At 40.5% G+C, this 9569-nt stretch overlaps 1 protein-coding gene across 1 annotated transcript in view; it reads right to left on the bottom strand.

Annotated features, from left to right (window-relative positions):
• The window catches only part of KIAA1598 (KIAA1598 ortholog), a gene marked incomplete at its 3' end in the record, with an annotated part of 48340 nt that extends 39190 nt beyond the window's left edge, over positions 1–9150 (bottom strand). Inside the window, exons 1-2 of the mRNA XM_010148965.1 lie at positions 9103–9150; positions 1771–1831 (exon numbers count right to left, since the gene is read on the bottom strand). The remainder of the gene's footprint in view (positions 1–1770; positions 1832–9102) is intronic.
• Between the last annotated feature and the right edge of the window lie 419 nt (positions 9151–9569).

Here is a 9569-nt window from a genome sequence, read left to right on the forward strand (position 1 = left end):
CTCCCACTCAATGGTACTGCAGCACCCAACAATCTCCTTGGCAGGGGCACCCTCACTAAATGACATGTTAAGCGTAATTACTGGTAGACATTGTAAATAAACAGGATTGGAGGTGAAAATTGTACCAAGTGCATAAGACACAATCTGACACATTGGAAGTGGCAGCCTTAATTGAGAGTTTCTTTGACTGCTCAAGATCATTTCAACTGCATTTCTCGGAGGACAGTGATTATAACTGTGGAGACAGACGGCATAATGGTATCAGCACTGCTGACAGAGCAGTGAATTAAATTGTATCTGCTGTTGTGTGAAAGCCTTGATGAGAGGTACAGATCCTTAGTGGTCTTATCATTATAACACAATGGTCATGTTGTCATCAACCTTGCTGGCTCCAATTGAAAAGAAATGATTGTGTGTTGAAGCTTTCCCCCCCACCACCACCTTCTATCTCTTGTGCTCAATAGAACCAATTTTCAGAGAGCTATGAAATCACGCAATAGGGCCTAAAATGCAGCTGCTTGGCATACAAACGGGGCCCCATTAAACTGGAATCACACACAATATGTGTTTATGCCAGGAGAACAAATAGAAGCTGAGTACAGGCCAAGTTTATTCACAGACACAAAGCCGATGTAGCTCTTCATCAATATAATTGCCTTTTATATTGTCGTTTAAATAATGGGCTCTATTATTGCCTTAAAATCCTAATATTCCTGGCATTTTATCACTATGTTTACAAGGTATGTCCTTTAAAAATGTGAAAGATAGATAAAAGAAACCTATAAAATTTTACAACATCAAATATTACTTCAAATTTTAAGTCTTAAGTACTTGACATTTTCTGCCACACTCTGGTATTCCTTGTATCATAACAAAAACAGAACAGGCTGCATTTTTTTTCCAGAGGAATTAGACTTCTTGGAGAACATTCTTGCCTGAGGGAAGAGCTAAGATGATGTAAGGCGATAGATGATTCCTGTTGATTTTGGAGTCTTTTTCATAATAGCATCATATGTACAATTATAAAACAGTAGTGAGAAAATTCCTCTATTAACACAGTCACACAAAATTACAGACTATGTGATTTCCTTCTCTTGCCTTAACTTCATCCACGTTTCTGATTCTTCGTGGTGCAGTTCACCATATTGGCACAAACGAGATGTAACAGCCCACAATCCTATTGTAATTGTCTCCTCTATGGAGCTATTTCACTAGGATACTTCCACTCCCATTAGATGTGCTTTGTTGCTTCCAGACACCATACAGTTTCAATAGAACCACCACCATAGAAGTGTAAAACTGAATATTGACATTCTCACAGCCCAGACAAGACTGAACTTGCTCTAAAAGTTATCAAGACACAGCAGTTCATCCTAAAAACCTTTATTGGTGTGTCTGTGCTTAAAGTCATTTTACTCCTTTTTTATGAAAAATCTAGTAATAATATTATAATAATGGTAAACTGAGCAATAGGGTCAAATCTCACTCAATCCAAGCATATATCATACTAAAAGTCACTTGCAGAATCCAGGTGAGATAGACCTACATTTGTACCACTGTATTTTCACCCCTTTGCACCATGTGGATGCTGTGACAGCGGTTAGTCTGACAATGGTCAAAGCCTCACTGGATTAACTCCATAAAACAAGGTCTGAAGGAGAAAGAGCAAATGGACTTGAATCTCAGCACTCTTAACACTGCTGCAGAGTATGCAGAGTGATGCTTATAACTCTCCATACCAAAAAATTCCCAATAACATTATCAACTTACTTTTCTGAAACTCCTCCAGTTTTTTGACAGCCTCATCTCGTTCTTGCTTGAATTTGTCACACTGTAGGAGAAGAGAAAATGAAACACTGATCTCAGTCATTTAATTAGCAGAGTCACAACATGCAAAATCAACAAAGATCAATTACCAGCACAGTAACGTACAGAAGCCTATCAAAGCACCATTTCTTTTTGCTCTCAGGCATGTAAGATCAATGCAAACTATGCATAAAACATTAATTACCCAGAGTATTTCCTAACCAAACTGGCAAACTGCACTTGATTTTAGGTTCCAATACAGAGCTACTCTGAAGATATTTTTGAAGAGCCACATTATCCAAAACCCATATAAACAGTCACCCATGTTCCACACAAGAGTAAAAGCAATACTTGGCATGTCAAGAATACGCTTTAATTCTAGTTTCTTTAACACAAATAGACTTGGAAGAGAGGCCTACATTTCTGCACCTACCATGTGCAAGGAAAAACTCAAAGCCAATAAACAGGGACATGTTCAGTTTCCTAACATCATGAGCAAAGCTTCAGCCTTGAACAGGGGAGGACACTCATTTCACACTTTAAAGATTTCCCATCAGTCCAGTTTTATTAACGTGGGGGTTAATGCTAATACTACCCAGGGCTGCACTCACTGATCTAGGATGGAAAGGTTTCTTCAAAGAGAAAGAATAAAACAGACATTAAATAGAATTCTCTAAGAAAACCCCTTCTGTAAGCAAAGGAAAGAACTCAACTAAATGAGTAAACTTCACAAGAGACACAGTCAGTGATTAACCACACTGTGAAAAACACATGACCCGGGGGGAAGCATGACTGGCCCACAACGGGTCTTACGCACACAGCGTACACCAGACATCCTTCCTCACATGTGCCTGTGTATGCTCACAGTAATAAATCAGCCTAAGACCATGCGTTAACTTCTGGAAGAGATCTGTGTGACTGAGCTCCTTACAGCGTAGCTGCAACAGCAAGGAAACCAGTCACTGGAACAAAACTGGGGAAAAAAATAAATGATTTTGCTCGATTTTCAGTTTTTCCACGTGAGGATCCACTTTGAGTTAGCTGGGAAAGGAGCCTGCTGTTAGGTAACAAGAAGGGGGGAGAGCCCGATTCCAAGGCAGCCAAATTCAAGAGAGCGCTTCTCTCAGCTCCAGAGGACCTTGGATGAGGCCCAAAGAAGGACCTGCTCCTCGGCTAGGAGAGAATGCCATCGATGTCGCCGCAGCGGCAGCCTCCACGCAAGCTTTGGGAGCCGCTGCTGATGGCTATGTGTGGGAGCAAAAGGAGCTGCACTCAACAAGCAATCCCGCTTCTCGTGGCACTAGGGTGACGAGGCAAGGGAGAGCAGGTGAGTAGGGGGGACAGGTCAGTCACCAGCTGTTGTACAGGCCTGTGAAAGAAGGAAGGGCTGCAGAAGGAGCAAGATGTGCTGAGCAAGCGGCACGGGACGCGGACTCAGTTTCATCTGGCCCTGTTAACAAAGAAGCTGTTCAGAGAGTCTTGCACAGGAGAGGTGGGGAAGGGAAATCTGTTCATGAATCTGGCTGCTTGCTGTCCTCCCTCACAGTTCCTCAGCAAAAATTTGCCTTACCTTAACTGGCAGAAGTGCAGTCTTAAGCACCCAAGGCAGTAAAAGACGCAGAAAGAAAGTATCTCGGATTGTTCCTGCAGAGCACAGCTCCACTGCGAAAGGGGAATCAGCGTGAGCTGCTGCCTCTCTGTATTTTACAAGAGAGACACTGTAACCACACTGGCATACTTCACCCACGGATTTCTCTGCGTGCTGCAAGCTTTCAGCCCACTGCACATTAAGTGAGCAAGTGCTTACAATGCTCAGTTTAAAAATCAGGAAGATTAAGGACCTGATCTGTTGCTGGTGGAAGTCAACAAGACACTTTCCTACTGATGGAAACCTTGATGTAGAGGATGCAGTACACTCCCTATCCCAATGACAGGAAAAACTCCTTCTGAAATCCTCCAGCAACATGCTGTAAGGCATAACAGCATTCCCTGAGCAGTGAAAGGGGAAGTGACCTATCCCACTCCACCTGGAGTACTGTTTGCAGAGAGTGCTCCATTTGGACCATGGCAAGCTGACTATTCTCCTGATAGCTACACGTGTTTCTCTGCACAATCAGGGTCCATAGGTTTGGGTCTCTGCAGAGCAATTCCTGCTCCCCGTTGCAGCTTTCTGAATATTTTCTTTTCACTGCTACTGTGCTTCAGAATGAAAGAGCAGGAAGAAAAGGAGAGCGGGAGATTGTTGTCTTGCTGAAATGATCAATGCAAAGCACTTTGCCTTTTGTCTTGCAATCAAACCCGTGCAAGCAGAGCTGCTACAAGTCCTACCACAAAAAAAACACCCTAGTTTATCTCTAATTTAGCTAAGAATTAGAAAAAGTTGAGATTGTCTTTAACTCCCTGTATTGTTTCAAACTGTAAAGTTATGCAAAGGAAATATTCATGTAAAGCAATTATATTTCATAATAAACAACACTGTCATCCCTTAAAATAAACTGACCTTACCTTTCAAACAGGGAAGTTTAAAAATATCAAAATTTAGAAGTGTTGGCTGCACTTAAAAAGCTGCACAGAAGTCTTCAAAATTCACAACCACTTCACTTGTCAGAAAAAGCAATTTGAGGCATATACAGCAGAATTGTTAATTGACAAGAACATCACTAACCCTAAATGCTAAAAGGCAAATAGCATAAAATCCACTGTTCACTTTTCACATTCAAGGACATGCTACTGCTTAGGAGAATGAGTTTTCAAGTATTTACTGTCTCCCCTTGTCAGCATTAACAGATAGCTCCATATTCAGGAATACCCTCAAATGGAAAAAAGCGGATTGTCGAAAAAATAAAGTGGACTCCTGGATTGTTGGTCATTTTGCTGTTTTTACCTTTATTTTGTTAAAAGTTCCCACTTTTCTGTAAAGGAATATAAGCACTTATACCATTTTATTTACTATATTTTTAATATTTATAGCATCGTTATCCCAATGAAAATGAGAGGTAATAGACAATATTCCCATTCCAGTCCTGAACTAGCTACAAGAGCCAAAGATAATTTCTTGGCAATAAAAAGACATTGCATCTGTATTTTTAGAAACAAGTAACAGTTTAGTTTCCAAAATTCATTTTGTGAGTAACTCCTTAAGACTCTTCATCATTGCAGTAGCAAGTCGAGGAGCTTTGCTTTCTCCTCTCAGTCTTGCCTTCTAGGTACACAAGATACGAGGCGATACTTTATTGCTAGCCCAGAGAACTGGTGGTGGAGAACAGAGGTGCCGACTACTTACAAGTAAATCACGTGCATGTCAAAGATCAGTGTTCGAACCAAACACTGCCTGTCAGCAAGGTGAACAGCAGAACATGAACTTGGCCTGTGCTTGCAGCTACTGCAATGCCAGCACAGTCCCGTGCCATCATGGGAACTTGACACTACAAAGTGACGTTGGGAAGTCGACACACACAACCACTTGGAAGCCTGCGGACTACGCCCACTCCCACCAGCCTAATGACTCTCTTCCATTAATTCCAGGGAGGCCTGGGTTTCTTGTCTATTCTCTTCTAACAGGCTTCTTTTTTGCCAACATAAGCTCCTACTGACTTCAGTAAAAGGCCTTCAAAGGACAAAAACAAGGAAGAGATTGTTCAGCCCTGATATTAAGATGCAAGAAGTTCACATAGTAGCCATATAGTCAATTAAGCCATTGCTAAGCAACACACGATACATTCTCTTTCATTTACAGAGATTGTGAAATTTATGCAGATTTAATGCTTTTCTAAAATTATGAGTTTGGTACAGTACTCAAAAGTATCCTCTGACATTTGCTATACTCTACTTTCAGGAAGAACGAGCATGTCATCACGGCAGAATCCCTTCTCCATTCCCATTTGGTGACAAAACATGTAATCCACTCTATACATGTGCCTTAACAGAGCAAACACCATGAATGATATAACAGAGATGCAGTATTACACCTACTGTTTTGGAAAGCTATCTTGCTTTCTTTTTTCTTCTTCCTGCTGGCAGCATGACAAAACACTGTCAAAACCAGTGTTCAGTGTCATTCCTGTCTGATTAGCAAGTAGTCAAATATTTATTCATGATCTGACTCGGAACACGTCAGAACTGCATACTAAGTTATCTACGCTGTGTGCAACTGAACGTTAGTTGCCTGTTCTTGGGGGACTGGTATGCATGTTCCGTTGGCTACTTCAATTAAATGGATTTCCTAAGAAAAGTAATCTGCCAATGTCATTTTTGCTCCGGTTTTTGAAAGCACTTAAAAATACTGATACAAAAATATTCCAACACCAATTTTGTCAGACCTCACCAGAGGTCTCCAAATTGGCAGTTTAGCAAGGCAATGAGGAAGAGGGACTGCAGATCAAAGATCCTCATTTTGCTGCTGCATTTTCATGGTTATTAGCATCCTTTTAAGCAGGAGTGCTTTGAACAAAGTAACCTATGTAAAAGCCAATTTACTTCATAATCTTAAAAAAGAACATGGAAAAAAGAGCATAAATTTTCCAAAATTAAATTTACATCTTATTTTAAGTTAGCTGCCCATTATGCACCAAGTTCCAAGTTTCTAATGTAAACTAGGATCATTTCTCCATGACACACCTCACCTTTCAGAGCCATACAAATGTAGTGGTGACTCAGAAAAAATTTCCAAGTGCATCAGCCTGCCATCTAACTCCCACGTGGCACTTTCCACAAATAGTCTGCAAGTCTTTTTCTAAAAAAATTAATTCTCTATTCTCTTCCTCCTATTGATGTAATTATGTGACCACAACCGACACAGAGAAAGCCATTTGCTTACACTCATACTGACAGATAGTGGTAGAAACTGGAACAGAAACTGGGTACCCACGACTTCCCAGAGCCACAGGCAGAGATACAGCCTGTGCTATACTTCCTCCAATATCAGGTTCGATCCCGTAAAGCATAAACTAATACACAAAGTTAGAGAGACACTAACAAGCTTTCAGCCTTACCCAGCTCTGCAGTAACATGAGGAATAGTTTCTTCCGGTATTTGCACTGTAAGCAAACATAACCATGAACTCTGTAACAGTAGGTTCTTTTTTTTTTTTTTTTTGTAGAAGAAATGCACTTAGGGCCTCACACTTAACCACTTGAGTCCAAGCACTTAAACAATTAAGCAGGACTGCTTACACAAGCACACAAATTTGCAGGATGGAGGGTCTTGAATTGAGAATACTTGCATAACAACTGAAAATCCTCCAACCCCAAGCACGTGCTTAATGTGGATAAATCCCCAGACGGGCAAATTAGTTAAACACGTGCTCAGGGTTGAAGGGTTTTCAGTTGTTATGCAAGAATTCTGAAAAACATCATACCAGCCTTCAGAAGAAACGCACAGGAGTGGCTAGAGATATGCAGAGTTATAGGAAAGAAATCTTGTGAGAAAGGAGCAGGGAAGAAAGAAGAACAGAATGCAAGAAGCAACCTCAGGACATCTCATCTCGATTTTGGTGACAAAACTTTTCACTGGAATTGCCTTTGAAGAAAAACATTTCCTAAATAAAAATGCAGTTCAAGAATAGCCTCCTCATTCCCCACCTCCCTGCCCTAACCTAAACAAAGCTTTATTGAAGAAATACCAAAGCTAGCAGGACTTGGGTTCAAGGCAAAGATGGGGAGCCCACTTCTCGTGCAGCTGAGGAAGTCCCCAGGCTGCAAGTGGTTTAGAGACCATACGAGTACTCATGCTCTTACACTCCTCCCTTTCTGTTGCTGTAAGAGACAGGATACTCTGGCAGATGGACTCTTAGTCTAACTCCTTTCATTCCTTCCCTTCACTTCATTCATTTCATTTCACTTCATTCATTTAATTTCATTTCATTCATTTTGTTCCGTTCATTTCATTTAATTTCATTCTCCTTTTCTTCTGAGTACTAGGCAGCGAACCGCCACAGTCTTCCAAACAGCAACAAAAGAGGACAGATTTTCCCGGTACCTGAGGCTGAGGCGTAAGACAGCAGAACGGGAATGCAGCAACGAGCATAGTAAAAAAAGACAAGAAGGTCAGTGGGTAGGAGGGAGCGAAGTATGATATGCTGAGCTCAGTGGAAATACACACCATCACTGCTGAAGCATAATATAAAGATAAGCTTCAAGTTTTCTTTAATAATGAGAAAGTAGCTAAAGACAGCCTTGAACTGAATGTTTGTAATAACTGGATTAAAAGTCACCAATCAAGAAAAGATAAATTAAACCTACGTGGCTTGGCAGCAAGCAGGGATTTGAAAACTTGCATCTTCAGCTCACTAATAATGGAGAAAGGAGAATTTTCTGTACACAGTACAGTGTTAACACTGACTCCTACCTTCTTTGATATCTAGAACTGAAGAGAGGCTTCTATTGGCCACAGTTTCTTTTGGCAGATACCTGCTAAAAACCTTTGCTCACTGACATGGATTTATGCAGCACTACACTGCCACCAAATCTCTCTGTGCTCTGTTCCTGTCGGCTTCCTTGCAGACAGCAGGTGTGTTGAATGAACAAGAGTCTGGGGTAGGAAGAGATACCTTAGCAAATGTTCTTATTTTTGCTACCAGACGGACAGTTCGTCATGATTACAATGAAAAATCTAGGAAGTGGTTATTATTTCTTACTCCAGCATCTCTGAACATTAAAAAAACAAAGCCTGCAGTAATGTATTAAGTTCAGTCCATATATTCAAAGCTTCTTGTCAAGTTGGACCGCACACAGCTTCCACAGAAGGGTGTCTGACATGCTGTGAATCAGTTCTATGCTGCAGTACCATTCTGCAAGTCAAGACAAGACATCTTGCTCTCCTATTAAAAACTGAGTTGCTTTTTTCAGGGGTATGAGGGTGGGGAAGACTTCAAATATCTTCAGAAATCCTAGCCCCACATTCCGGATTTTCAGAAGGGCTGGGTGTGGGGAGTTGTTCTATTTTCTTTTCAGTGAGTCCCACCGTGCAAATCAAGTTGTAATACAGCAAGGCTTAGATCCAAGAGAAACAAATTTTCCTAAGAACATCTAAACACTTCAGTTGGTCTATGTTGACACTGTAATCATATGCAAACTGGCTATAGAAGCAATTATTTAAAAATACATACAGCTTCATAGCAACCCTTCAGGAGAGGGACAGCAAGAATAGTTGCATTCACTACTCCTTTAATACATATAGGTGCAAGTATGACAGGTGAAAAATCAGCTGAGCTCACAAAAGCAAACAACCTGCCAGAGTCAATAAAATATTCTGATATTTGCCATTTTAGTAAAAAAGAAATAGTCAATAGATACAAACCTCTTCTTTCGTTTTCTTATTTTCTTTTCTAAGCTCTTCATATTCGCCAATAGCTGTACAAGAAAAAACAAAAAGTTAATATTGCAGCACCTCCTTTACCCAAATTAGATCTCCATTTAATTCATTTTAAAGCTCTTCCGGCCATCTACACAGACTTCTTAAATAACATGGGTCATAAACTTCATTAATAGCTTATGGATGAACTGGATATCCTTTTAGAATTGAAGTAATTGGAAAGTGTCTGAAAAAGATGGTGGCTCCCAAAACAATCAATTTTTGATCAATGGAGAGTTAAACAATCTTATTGATTGAGTTCAAAAATTACAAGGTGAATGTACTGGCTTGCAGCCACCATTTTAAACCCACACTGGCTCAGGTTACAGATCAATGCTAGAAAGCACGGTTAATGTAATGCTGTTACACACACACACCTCCAGAGTATCTGAGCACCTTGATTTATTTATTAG

The sequence above is a fragment of the Eurypyga helias genome, unplaced genomic scaffold, assembly GCF_000690775.1.
Source record: "Eurypyga helias isolate BGI_N326 unplaced genomic scaffold, ASM69077v1 scaffold17863, whole genome shotgun sequence".
NCBI classification, from domain to species: Eukaryota; Metazoa; Chordata; class Aves; order Eurypygiformes; family Eurypygidae; genus Eurypyga; species Eurypyga helias.